We start from the raw sequence: 14,296 nt of genomic DNA on the forward strand, positions 1-14,296 counted from the left end.
TCATCTTTCACCACATCACAGAATGACCAAGGAAACCTGCAGTTTCATGCATGCTAAAGCACTTACTGAAATTAAAACATTATCCAAGAGATATACCTTAGAGTATGAAATGTGGGAAAAGATCTAAGACATTACCAACTATAATGGGAATGGATAAAGTTAGGTAAGTGTCTTCTAAAAGTTTTCATAGTTGTCTGAGGCTGTCCAGAAAAGATTACAAAGTATAATAAATTTGGAAACGTTATTCTGCTTCTTAGAAGAGAACTGTTTGTTGACTGATGCCTACTAATTGTTCACAGCAATGAAGTCACCTGCCACATAGATGTATTAAATGACAATTAACTACCCCTGAAGAATGAGATGGCTGTAACTGTACTACAATATTTTGTTAATAAAATGACTCAAAATTTAAAATATAATGCAACTTGCTTAAAAATGTATATTTATTTATTTACTTCATAGCAAAAGAGTCATATTAAAAGGAACATCTTGGAGTGTCTCTATGGCCTTCTTAAATCTGTGATAGATTTAATGTGATGATAACACATACTCACACATGAGATATGCTGTTTTGAATTATTTGGAAAAAAAAATCACCATTTACCTTATGATCTAAGATTCTTATCTAACCTTTGCTGAAATAAACTTGTCATTCTTTTTTTTTCCTTTTTCATCTTTAAGACAATTTAATTATATTTTTATTCAATAGTGCAATGTACTTCTTGCCTAAAAACTTATGTAATGATGTTGTGTTTGTTATTGTTGTTGTTTTGATGATGGTTGCTTGTTTTTTTAAGGAACTTATTTTATCTGCATGAGATTAACCAAACTTAAATAATAATGAAATATTTGCTGAAGTAAAACCAAATTGTTTTTGGTGGAAAATTTTCTATATTATGTCTTAAAAGTAGAACTCTACTTCATCATGAATTTGTGCTGATAATATCTGACTTAAGTATTTAGCTTCTTTAATAAATATCTGAATATTGCATATGGGCAATTTTTAAATAGAATGATAGAATCACAGAATGTCTCAGGTTAGAAGGGACCTTAAAGATCATCTATTTCCACTCACTCACCGCATCTCACAATGGGCGTGGATACCTTCTACTAGATCAGAGTGCTCATCCAACCTGGCCTTGAACATTCCCAGGGATAGGATATCCATAACTCCTCTGGGCAGCCTGTTCTACTGCCTCACCACACTCATAGTGAAAAGCGTCTTCCCATCCTCTTTTAGTTTCAAACTACTACCCCTTGTCACTACATTGAAACTTTCCTCCTCATCTTTCTTGTAGGTCCACCTGAAGTACTGAAAAACTGTAAGGTCTTCCTGAAGCCTTCTCTTTTCTAGACTGAACAGCCAGATAAGGTTAGATGAAACACTTATTCAGGCTAAAACATTCTAACAGGTTAGTTAAGAAAGTTTGAGCTTCTCAGAGAAAAATTCTTCAAAGCAGACCTTATCAAGACTGAATCTTTTACTTAACACTAGTTTTTCTCTGCTGATGAATACTTTGAACATTTTTAGCTCATACATAAGTAATTAAGAAAATTAATGTCATGTTTATGATCTGATAGCTCAGAAGTAACGTAAGAAACTAGCACAAGTAATGAAAGGGCCCACAGTAATAATCTAATGATAACATTTATTATCTATACCAGGATCCCAGCAACTGAAAATTTCAAAAGTGACTTTGCTGACAGATTTGTCTGTTCTTATTTTGCTGCCCTGGTGTAGGCTGCATGTTAATGGAAATGACTAGGTTTGGTTAACCCATGAGCAGATGTATGAAAAGACTTTGGCACTGAAACAGATAATGCCAGAACACTTCAGTTTTTACCAGTAAAGATTTTGCAACTGGAAAATTTATAGTTCTGAATTAGCACAGTACTGTTAAGAGAACAGATATCCCTGTATTATCACTCATAAGAATTATTTCCTTGGAAATTGATTTGCTATCTCCAAACACACATATAATTCCACCTCTACTCCTATTTGATCTAGAAGAAAGCATTTAAGTCTGAACTGGAGACTGTCATGGTCACATATCAAAGATAAGTGAATTATTATTTTTGAAGCTTTAAACAGTCACAGACCCACAACAGACCAACAGCTGTTGAAAATACATCAGTTTTGCTAAGCAAACAATTGAGGCAAAAGTCCTGTCTCTACAGTGGCCTAATGAGGCATATTAAAATTTTAATAGCACTATCCAACTTATATTATTATTTACTTTCGTAAAACATGGGGCCTTTTGGACAACCATCTTCATTTTACTAGTGAAAACATTCAAGTGTAGGGAAGAAAATGGAAGAATGTTATTGATTAAATGTGCCTTCTCTGAAAATAAATTCACAAATAGGCTTACTATGTAGGCCAATTTATGTAATTAAGACAAAAAAAAAAAAAAAAAAGGAAAAAAAAAAAGAAAGAAAGAAAAAAGAAAAACAAGAAAAAAGAAAAACTGAGGAACCAAAGAAAATGAAATTCCAAAAGTAAAATATGAAAACTAAAAAGTCACTTTACTATAAGGAAGGACATAGCAAATCTCTAACTTTTCTAGAAACCAGAAAACATTTTTAACCATTTTCAATTTTAAAGGTTTGTTGTTTTCCCCCTCTTCCCTCCCCCCCAACAGATTTTAATTTTGGAGGAAAAAAAAATAATAATAATAAAATAAAATAAAAAATTGAATATTTCCACAGAGTTGCAAGTTCTGCAATTATGATAAACATTTTTATAATCATAATCATAAAAATGGATCCATAAGTGAGAAAATGAAAATTCAGAACTCAAGTGAAAAGAAATAACTTTCATTAGGAGAGTCAATTATAAAAGCAGACCTATTAAGATAATTCCAGTACCTTTAAAGTTTTTTAGTTTTTCAACAACGAAAGTAATTTAATCATTCCTACTGAGAAAAATAATTGAAATTTGTTATATTGGTATTATCCACATAATTACAAAAGTTTAATCACTTTTACTACACAGTAAGATGAATGAAACAAGATATTTACAGGAAAGTAGGTTTTCAAAACTTCAAAAAGTCTACCTAATAGAGAAACTTAAAGGTCTTAATTTTATAACATTAATCATACTCATTAATAATACTATTTTCTGGATTTTTTGGATCCTCCTCTAGCCCTCTTTCCCTCATGAATACTAGTTCTCCTTGTCTGTTCTACCAGGATTCTAATGGACCTTGCAGGATTATCACCCATTGGATCAAGCTGCCCAAGGCCTCATCCAACTTGGCTCTGAGTATCTCCAGGGATAGAGCATCCACAAGATCTGAGATAACCTCTTCCAATGCCTCACAGTTCTCTGAGTAAAAAATTTCCTCCTAATATCTAATCTAAATCTCCTTTTTTTTTATTTTGAAATTGTTCTTCTTTGTCTTATCACTATCATGCTGCATAAAAAATCAATCTCAGTCAGTCTCCTTGCAGTTTATAAGCTTTGTTTAAGTATTGGAAGGCCTCTACGAGCTCCTCCTGGAGCTTTCTCTCTCCTGAATGAGCCCAGGTTCCTCAGCCTATCTTCATAAGAGAGATGCTCCAGCCCTCTGAACATTTTTATTGCCCTCCTTTGGACCTGCTTCAACAGCTCCAAATCTTTCCTGGGCAGGGAGCCCCATGCCTGGATGCAGTACTCCAAGTGGGACCTCATGTGGGCAGAGTAGAGGGAGACAGTCATCTCACTCACCCTGTTGGCCATCCTTCTGATGCAGCTGAGGATGTAGTTGACCTACTGGACTGAAATTGCACACTGTTGGCTTGTGTGAAGCTTTTCATCCACCATAACTCCCAAATTCTTCTCTGTAGGGCTGATCTCAGTGAGTTCTTCTCCCAGCCTGTTTACATACCTGGGACTGCCCTGACCCAAGCACAGCATCTTGCACTTGGTCTTGTCTAATTTCATTAGGTTCACTACTTTTCAAACTTGTCCAGGTCCCTTTGGATAGCATCTCTTCCTTCTATTATATCAACTGCATCATTCAGCTTCGTATCATCAGCAAATTGATAAGTAATTCAAGGTTTACTTGAATTTCCCATAAAACTTTGTAGTTTACATAGATATAATTGTGGGGTAATGGTTTTGTAGAAATCTCCTATTAAAGTGGTTCTTTTTTTCTTCTTCTCTATGGACCTTGAGTGTTGTTTCACCTTTATCTGATTGGGAGAATTTGTAAATCTGGTCACCCCTTCCATCCTTCATGGGCAGGACATGATACACCTTGCACTTAGTCTTGCTGAATCTCTTTTGATTCAGGTGGGCCCATTTCTCAAAATTATCTTGGTCCCTTTGGATGATATCCCTTCATTCTGTGGTATCAACTGTACTACTCAGCACAGTGTCATCAGCAAACTTGCTAAAGATGCGCTCAATCCCACTATCCAATTCACTGATAAAGATGATCCAGCTCAAAGATGAAGACAGACCCCTGGAAGACATCACTTGTCACCAGATTACACCTGGACATAAGTTCACTGAACACAGTCCTCTGCCTGAGAACATTCAATCAATTCTTATCCACTGAATAGTCCACACTTCCAATCAGTATCTTACCAACTTAGAGATAAGAATGTGACATGGGACCATGTCAAAGGCCTTGCAGAAATCCAGGCAGATGACATCAGTTGCTTGTTCTTTGTCTACTGATGTCATCACTCCAATATAGAAGGCCATCAGACAGCTCAGACACAATCTGCCCCTGTGAAGCTGTGATGTCTGTCTTGGATCACCTCCTTGTTTTGCATGGGCATTAACATAACTTCCAGGAGGATCTGTTGGTGTTGAAGACAAATAAGACCATGATTTTTTTTTTTTTTTTAATAACAAATAACCTTAATTATAAAATAGCTATAAAAATAATAAGAATAATAAAAATAATTTAAGCAAAAACAAAGTAACAAAAAACATGACTTTTGTTCCAATTTTTACATATGAAATAATAATGGAACTGAACAAACTCCAGTTGTAATTTTATATGGTAATCAAATATGGAAATGATTGCTAAATAAAAATCAATATAGATTCAATGTTACAAATCAGTTACACAATTTATTGTATGTATGTGGTATGCAAAACTTCAGTAATAATCTGGAAATTTTCAATTTATACATTCTATGCAGTACAGCAAAGAAACAAATGCGCAGATATTATTTCCAGGAACCACAAGTCAGTACTGGTACTTTGTAAAGTTTGATTGAGAAAACTGGTGAACAAATCCTGGTTAGGAAGAATCTTAAACCTTACCTCTCTAGCCCTTCTAATTACATTTACAGCATGTCTCCCCAGTCAATTATTATTAATAATTATTAATAATGTCATATTTAATTTTAATTTGTGAAATTAATGTTTAGTGTAGAATTGACCTAAGCTGGCTACATTATGTATTTTATCTTAGAAAGTATTTACAGTACAGTCTTCATAACTTGTCTAAGTTACCATATTTTTATATCTGCATGGTGAAAAAAAATATGAAACAGGAATGGTTAATAAAAAAACACCTTTTTTTGGTTGTTGTTATTTAAATGGACAAATTAACAGCTGTCCATAACAGCTGCCAGCCTTCTAATTGTTGGACAGATGTATTATCCATGTAATTCTACATTTGCAAAGACCAGCTGCTTCCCATGTTGCTCTAACCAGTTTCTCCCTGTTCAGCATTCTGTGATTTGCTTTGAACTAAGGCTTTTGTTCTCCTGAATATTCCATTATTTGTATTTACAAAATTGTCAGGCAACGCAATAGATATTAGGATTAGAATTGAAATTCGACCACACACCACTTCTTTGAAGTATTTTCCTGTGAGACTCAAAGATAAAAATATTACAAGTGGCATTGTCTTTATGTCTGTATAATGTTTGCATATACCTTTTCAGAGATGATTAAAGCTACAAAAATCACCATTTCTTGTAAACTCTTGTTAAAATTTAGAAATTAATTTGCTTTAGAAATTAAAGAAATGTATTCATTTTCAGTAAAATTTGAGTGCATCTGTTTTGTCCCTTGAAGGATGAACTACTTCCTGGAATTGTACTGGAAAACTGGAAAAGAAAACAAACTGCAATGTTGAATTCTAAAATCTTCTGGGCCAAATCTTACAAAGTGCTGAGCATGCTGTTACTGATCCAACCAAATAATTAGGCCCAGAAATTACAACAACTATTCAGCCTCAAGGGTGAGGGAGATGTCTCACTTGATTCAGCTGGACATTTCCAATATTTAACTTTGAGTCAAAAAGTACTTGCACTGCTAGATTGAGTCCAGAGCCTGTAATGTACTGTTAGATAGACATTTAAGTGAGCCACAGACTGAGTGTCCTGAGTTCTAGGGTTGTAAAACTCATTTTTTAACATAGGTTGAAGCAATAACAGATGACAGAGAAATGAAGTCTGTATATTTCGTGTATGACGAGACACAAGGAGGAGCAAGGTTCCCAAAGCCTGTTGCCAGAGATCTAGTATAGAGGTAGTTAAACCTGAGAATGTCAGACCACACCCTTCCCTGTGAGAACAGCACATCCAAACAAAGTTATTTTAGCTGTGCTGAAAGAAGAATTAAGCAGTCTTTTGCTTGCATAGCAAAAGAAGAAAAGAATAAACAATTTATTTCTTATGATTGTGTGTGTTTCTTATGCAGTTACTCATCATCTCCAAGAAGTATACATCAGGCATACCCTCAACAGTTGATGATATTTTATCTGTTCAGGGAATAATTAAAATAGCTCAGAATTTAAATGTTAAATGGTCATACCAGTGATGAGATATACCTGATTCAGAATGTAAGAGTTTAAAAAGAAGTGTATTTGCATGCTAAAATAAAGGAGGAATCTGCTTACTTAATTCCTGCCAGGAAAAAAAAAAACTTTTCCACAGGTTGCTATTAGTTCTAGTATCTTCATGTATATACTCAATTGTAAAAGCTTCTCATTGATTGTACAGCATATACCTAACCTGTACGTCCGTGACCTTGAAATTTCTTATTTCCTTTTATCTCCTAATGGTGACAACTATGTCTCTCATATCTCATATAGTCTTGTTAGTTTGGAGGTATGAAGTATACCATGATTTTATTCAATTAACTCTATGGTTCTCGGATCTCATGAACTATCTTATTAAAGAATATCCAGTGTCCATCTAGCCAATTTTTTGTTGTTGACTGTGACAGTAGTAGTCTGAATAGATAATAAATTCCTAGCAGCAGTTACAGAGAAAAAATCTAGCCTGTTCCATGGCAATTTTGTGCTGACCTATAAAAATTAGAAACACATTTAATCCTAATCCCCACATTTTACTATTTTCCAAGCAAAATAAAAAACTTACAGTTTCCAATTCTCTTGCTGCTTTGCACTGCTCTGATTTATAATTATAGTCCTTGTTGTACATCTAAACACTAGTTACTTTTTGCCTTTTATCTCAAAGTGTATCCATGTGTGATGGCTAACAGCGAGCCGAATTTATTGCGTTGCTTGAATATAACTTCAGTGTCCTTTTGTCAGGGATATTTTTATGCACAGTAAAATCACCTAATTAACTGTTCCATTATGTCTTATGGTTCTTTCAGCACCTCTATGGGTAGTTCTTAGGACTGGATTCTTTCACAGCTCTCAATCAGTGCATTTCCTACTCTCCTACTTACTTTTCTTTAGCTTTCTTTAAAATTTTTCCTTAAGATGGATTGCACAAATTGTTCCATATAATGTAAAATTTTGGATAATCCTTCAGACTTTGTAAGAACTAACTAGAAAATATTTTAGCTTCTTTCATAAAAATTCATAAGTTCAAATAAAATAAATAGAAACACTCCTGTTGAAATTATTGATATAAGGACAAAATTTTAAAGGTGCCCGAGTGGGTTAAATTATTTCTACACACTTGAACAACATCAAACCTTTGTCCCACCAGTTTATGTGTACTAAACCTTGTTATGAATGTAATCTATCTGGAGAAAATTTTTCATCAAAAGAATGGAAAGACTCACTTTTCCATTTCTATTACACGAAAAAGTGCATCAGTACAAAATTTAAATAAATGTGTTTTTATTTTTAAGAATGCCCTTCATATTTTTTTTGTATTTATTTTTTATTTATTTTTGTATTTATATTTTTTGTATTTCTTATCTTATTATGTTAGAATGCTTGTGATTATGTTATGATTTAAATGTTATGATTTAAAGTGTCTAAGAGTAGAAGCAAAGAGAAAATATTGTTTAAACAAAATGTCTCTTTGACAGAAACACAGCACTAAAAAAAATTCTTTGAGATACCTATAATGGAACAACTAACAAGCAAACAAACAAACAAACAAAACCCTGGAATTTCATTCTAAAATAGTTAGCTAATGTAAGCTAGCTTTAAATTTTTCTGATCTGGTTAAGGATGGTATTTAACAGAGGAGGACCATAAATTCTAGGAATTTTTAACATGGCCAGATGCAGCTATACAAATGAAATAGGTCCATAAATGCTTGTTAGAACTCACTACAGTTATAACATGAAATTCTAAAAATAAAAAGGGACTTTTAGGATGTAGATTTACTGCATCAGAAAAAGGAGAAATGTCTGTGCATTTAGAGTAATGAAAGTTACAAAACTATGATACTGCTAATACTTTAACTGGTAAGCAAGGACAGTGATAAAACAAGAAATGGGAAATATGTAAAAAATGTCAAGGGGATTACAGCCATCAGATTAACTCTACTCAGGATTATTTCCATGATACAAAGCATGTGATGCTACTATGAATAGTGAGTCGTTTTTACTATTCAAACTTTTTTTTTCTTTTTTTCTTTGCATATAAATTGAAAAATGCCCTTCTTTGCTTGCTTTTTCTTTTTTCTTCTCTTTTTTTGACCTCTGACAATAAATTAGTTGAGGATAATCCATTGCACAAGAATAACTAAATACACTTTGACTTAAGCTGTCCTGCTTTATGTGTTTGACTTGCAATGTACAACTGCATGTCCCTACTGAGAAAATTATAGGATTTATAAGCAACAAAGAGTATTGAACCATTAGGCCAGTTTTCCCAGAGATACAGAACATTAGGTTACTCTTTCAAAAAACATTACCTACCATTTGGTAGTGTCAGACAATTGTGTGTACTTCAATTGGTAACCAGTATTTGACTCAGTTTACATAAGTAATCAAAATTGCTCATTCAGTTTATTTCCTAGCAACTACAGTGATTCATTAGTAGATTCTCTGCTTATAAGCAGGCCATAAGCAGTGCTTTTCCCCAAAATTGTTTGCATTATCTAGATTATCTAGATTATCTTCTCACTGTAATAGGCATTTCATGAGATACCAAGAACATGAGTCAGGTTTATTAGGTTAATCACAAGATACCAACGTCTTATGGCTGCATATTCCAGGGTATCAAATGGATGACATGCTTTATGCAACACAGAGACAACAGAGCTTCAGGTTTCTTTCCATGAATGTGCAAATCTATTGCTCCATATAGACACAGCTAACAAAATGTCCTCTAGTGACACTTCCAGCTGTGAGCTGTGAGCCTTGTGAACTCATAGATGTTTATCAGGACACTGGTCTCCAGTATGTTAAAAATTCTGAGTCTTCATGGTCTTAGGAAACAATGCTTCTAGCTACTGTGCTAATAAGCATTCCATTATGCTGTTTGCCCCAAATCAAAGGTTGAGTGAGTTGGGACTGTTCAGCTTGGAGAGGAAAACACTCTGGGGAGACCTCATTGTAATCTTCCAGAACTTGAAAAGAGCTTACAAGCAGAAGGAGGACCAACTTTTTACACAGGCGGGTAGTGATAAGACAAGGGGAAATGTATTTAAGATGAATGAGAAGTTTAGGTTAGATGTTGGGAAGAACTTCTTCACCCAGAGTGTGGTTAGGCACTGACACAGCGTGCTAAGAGAGACTGTGGATGCCCCATTCCTGGAGAAGTTCAAGGCCAGGCTTGATGGGTTCCTGGGAATTCTGATCTAGTGACTGGAAACCCTGCCTGTGGCAGGGGACTTGGAACTTGAGGTCCATTCCAACTCAAGCCATTCTATTATTTTATGATTCTACAATTTCTGCTGGTTTCTTATAGATAAGTTTTCAGTAGCTTGTGAAGTATTCTGAAATCTACTTTCCCTTCTAACACAGAGTTAATATAACAAAAACATTTTTATGAATATGGCTATGACAGAAGTCTCATAAGATTATAACATAGTAATGGTTAAGCCACTATTATGTGATAAATAAAACCCAGTGCTGCCAATATGCAAGAATAAAGTGATCAAAAGAATGCAATTCTTCTTTCTAGTATAGCAATCAAAATTAAGTAGTTAAGTTTGGTGATGGTAACAAACAAGGAAGGGAGGGAGGAAGGAAGGAAGGAAGGGAAGAAGGGAGGAAGGAAGGAAGGAAGGAAGGGAGGGAAGGAGAGAGGGAGGGAGGATCAATTAATGGAATTACTGCTTCTTTGCTATTTATTGATTTCAAGAGCCTACTTTCAATATGATGTATATAAGCCTGCTTAAGCCTTGAATACATTCTCTGACTTTAGCCTTGTCCAAATCAGGCTTATACACTGAAACCAGAATTTATTGGCTCTGTATGAAGTAGATTAAATTAACAGAGCGCAAAATATACTTCTGTGGTACGCAGTTACTGTGGAATATGGTGGCTTGAAAAGGAAGAGGTTAAAACATCCACAAGGTAAAGTCTCTATATGACAGCTTATCTAAACACCTTGAAATCTCACCTAACTAGAAATTTTCCAAATTTTTGTTAAAATAACATATAAAAACAAGATTGCTTAATCTAACCATTCTTAAAGCTATACATAATTATTTTCTGTTGTTCAGAGCTTTTCTTTTGATCTTTATCTTTTTGTTCTACTCAGAAAATCCAAATTTCCACAAATGGTCCAGTGTTCAATCTGGCTTTACTTGACTTTTGCCAAAGTCATCTGTTTGTTTTCAGAGCAGATTTTGATGGACAATTTCTTTAAAAGGCCAAGAAAGTTAAAATAAAATTCTAAGTCAGTATCTTCTCTCTATTCCCTGTCCCTCTTTTATCCAAAAGCCTCTGTTATTCCATGAGAAATTAGTGTTAAAATATAAATAGATTTAAAATTCTTTAACCAGATGATAGGGTAAGAAAGAGAGTGAAAACCTACTCTTTTACTACAGACTTTAGCAGTGCTTACAAAAATACACCGTATTTACAGAGCTTTTCCAAAAAAGAGAATATCTGAGTGCACAGTTTCTCATCTTATTAGAAGTTTGTGACTGGCCAGACCATTACTTTAAGGAGTAACAAGAAATAATATTAAAAAAAAAAAAGCAGCTTACTCCCTAATTAACATGGTTTCTGGCATGTGACCACACTGGTCAGAAAGAACTCAAACAGGAAATAACATCAAAATATAGGTCTGTAGACATCATCCAAATACTACTGCTGGGAGAGGGCCAGCTACTGTGGGAAATGAGCCTACCTTCCTGTAGCCCCTTGCACTTTGGAAAGTGCACCAGCACATTACAGTGCTCCTTCTAGTGTTGCAAGAGGAGGAAGTTCAGGAGTCAGAGACTCAGTGGGAGTTAGGCAGCTGAAAATGTCTTCCATGTTCTCCATGTCTGCCTGGAAAAAATATGCTGCCACTGCAAGTAGCCTAAGGTCCTAAACAAGATATTTTCTTCCTTTCCTGAACTCCGTATCAGGAACATATGACTTTCTCTTGCCCTTACTACTACCAGCTAATAAAAATTCATCTTAAGTGTCAGAGGATTGTTTTTTTGTCAACAAATTATACAGCTCATGAATAACTTACAATGCCAAGACAGTCATACTAATTAAGAACATTGAAAATTTCTGTTCTTATAAATTGGAAGGAAAAACAATATTTTTATTTGATTCTTTATTTTGATAAAGAAGATGGCTTTTAGAGTTATTAGGGTGTAAGGGTCTTTTTTATGCTTTGACTTCTATTTTAACAGTAATTTTAACTATTTATTTATATATATAATATATATATATAACATATATAATATATATAACAGTATTTTAACTATTTTACCTAACAGTAGGAAAATAGTTAAACAGTACTTGTTTTCCAGATTCTATTTCCAAGTTTTAATGATAAACAATACAACTACAAAGTCAGATTTAGCACTCAGATTTAGAGAGATTTTGTGAAATCTACCATCTTATCAGTTCTAAGAACATTCAAATCAAATGAAATATCACTATAAATCAATCTGTTTTGAAATCCATGAAGTGTACTTAGTAGCCTTTTTTTGCAATATTTTGTTAGAAATTCTTCATTAGGAAACAATTCCTATGCTCAGCAAATTAAGAAAAAAAAATCTGGGGATGTCAGGAAGGGGAATTGCAAGATCTGTTGTGATATAGTTTGGAAATACATAGGATTGTTTCATTTTGTTTTTGTCAGATCTAGTTTTAAACATGGTAACTGAAGAGTAACTGCATAGAGTCAATCTGTTCTACAGTTTAGTCAATATCATTTTCAGGATGTTTCTTTTAAATACATTCAGTTTTCTTTTCTCTTTCTCAAGGGAACTGAGCTATGGCTCAATTTCATATGCTATTCCAGTACTTTGTTCTAGAACTACTAATCCTAAGTAATTCCTATGTCTCGATATCTGAAATCTTCAGATACTCATAGAGTTGTGAGTTTGAGTGGGTGTTCATACTTCAGGCTTCCTGCTGGGAGAAAAAGTGAATAAAACAATTCAAGATCTGTTCCACAGTTCTGAGATCAAGCACAAGAATGGAATATTATCTGAAATGGTTTAACACTTCAAGACAGGGTCTACTGGGTAGGAATGTGCTTGTTTGTTGGGCTCCAGAATACACTCAGGTGTAGCCTAGGAGAGGGCTTAAGGACCTAGGTCAAGCAAAGTCAGGTTCTGTACAATAAAACAACTACAAGCTGTTTGCAGCAAAACTTTTCAGTCTGTTCTGAAATTGAGAAAGTTATACTGAAACACACTTCACATGAGAGAAAGGACACTCAGTGATCAGAAAGTTTGTGTTTAATACCCTAGTCAATTATACTTTCTTTATGTGAGACTGCCAGTCACTTGACCTGTATATATTTCACTTCCACACCTGCAAAGTTGTGCTTTCTATTCTTCCCAGGAGTACCATTAAGGATTATAAGGCTCACTGCCTTTCTGGCAACATCAATTCTGTCACAGTGCACAAATAAATAGAGAATGACTGTTCCTAGCTCTGATTGTTAGAACAGATTTAGTTTAAAACTGTCTTGACTAATTTGGATTTCAATAGGTATTACCATAGAAACCTTTTAATAACTTCCAAAGATCAAAAAATACACTAGAGTTAGTTTAATTCTGTGGTTAGGCACTGTACATAATATGCTACAGTCTGGATCCCCATGGATACCACCAGGAATGCATATTCTAAATAGAAGCTTAATCAACAGATCAAAGCACCGTACCTGCCTGTGATCGATTTTTTTCTCGTTTACAAAATGCAACATTTCTTTAAAAGGAGATTATACATTATAAACTACATTATATTAGTAAAGACAATAATGTATACAGAAATTCTTGGAACAGAATCCCATCCCAGGAAAATATTTGTTATGCTGCAGGATTAAACAAAAGGTTCTGATTTTCTACACATTTATGTCCCACTAAGTACCAAATCATTGTAAGAATATGATGTTTGTGATAAGGTTTTTAAAAGGTTTTTAAAAATCAATTTCAGTTCAGCTTCCTTTTAACTCACACAGGTTTTCTAGATAATTGTATTTTTTTAAATACTCACTATCTTTCACTTGGATTTAATATATAAGATCAGGAGTAATTAGTAAAGATAAGCAAAATACAGAAAACAACTACTTCCATGATAATATACCATGAGAAAAAAAAAAAAAAAGAAAAATCCCATTTTTTTTCAGTGTAACACAAGAAAATAAGACAGGCTTTTTTCTGATGTGACATGCTTGTTGCCCTTTCAGCCTTATGTGTGGCAAATGTCACTATAGCATTGTGTATCAGAGAAAGCACACTCTGATGACAGATGAAATCAAATTTAAGAGAAGCAGCTTTAAAGGTTTCCTTACACTCCATTCAGATAAAGTATATATAGAATACAACATACTTCTACACTTTCCCCCCTCCTTTTATTTGTCAAAACCAGTTTCATGTTTTTATATTGGAAAAGTTATGTTTGTCTCCCATAGATTCAGTTTAGTGAGTAACACAAATGAAATCTTTAAAATTATGCACGTAGTTCTGCTGGTTCATATGATTTATTCCATATCCAACTTCC

This window comes from Phasianus colchicus, chromosome 1 (assembly GCF_987193195.1).
Source record: "Phasianus colchicus chromosome 1, bPhaCol1.hap1.1, whole genome shotgun sequence".
NCBI classification, from domain to species: domain Eukaryota; kingdom Metazoa; phylum Chordata; class Aves; order Galliformes; family Phasianidae; genus Phasianus; species Phasianus colchicus.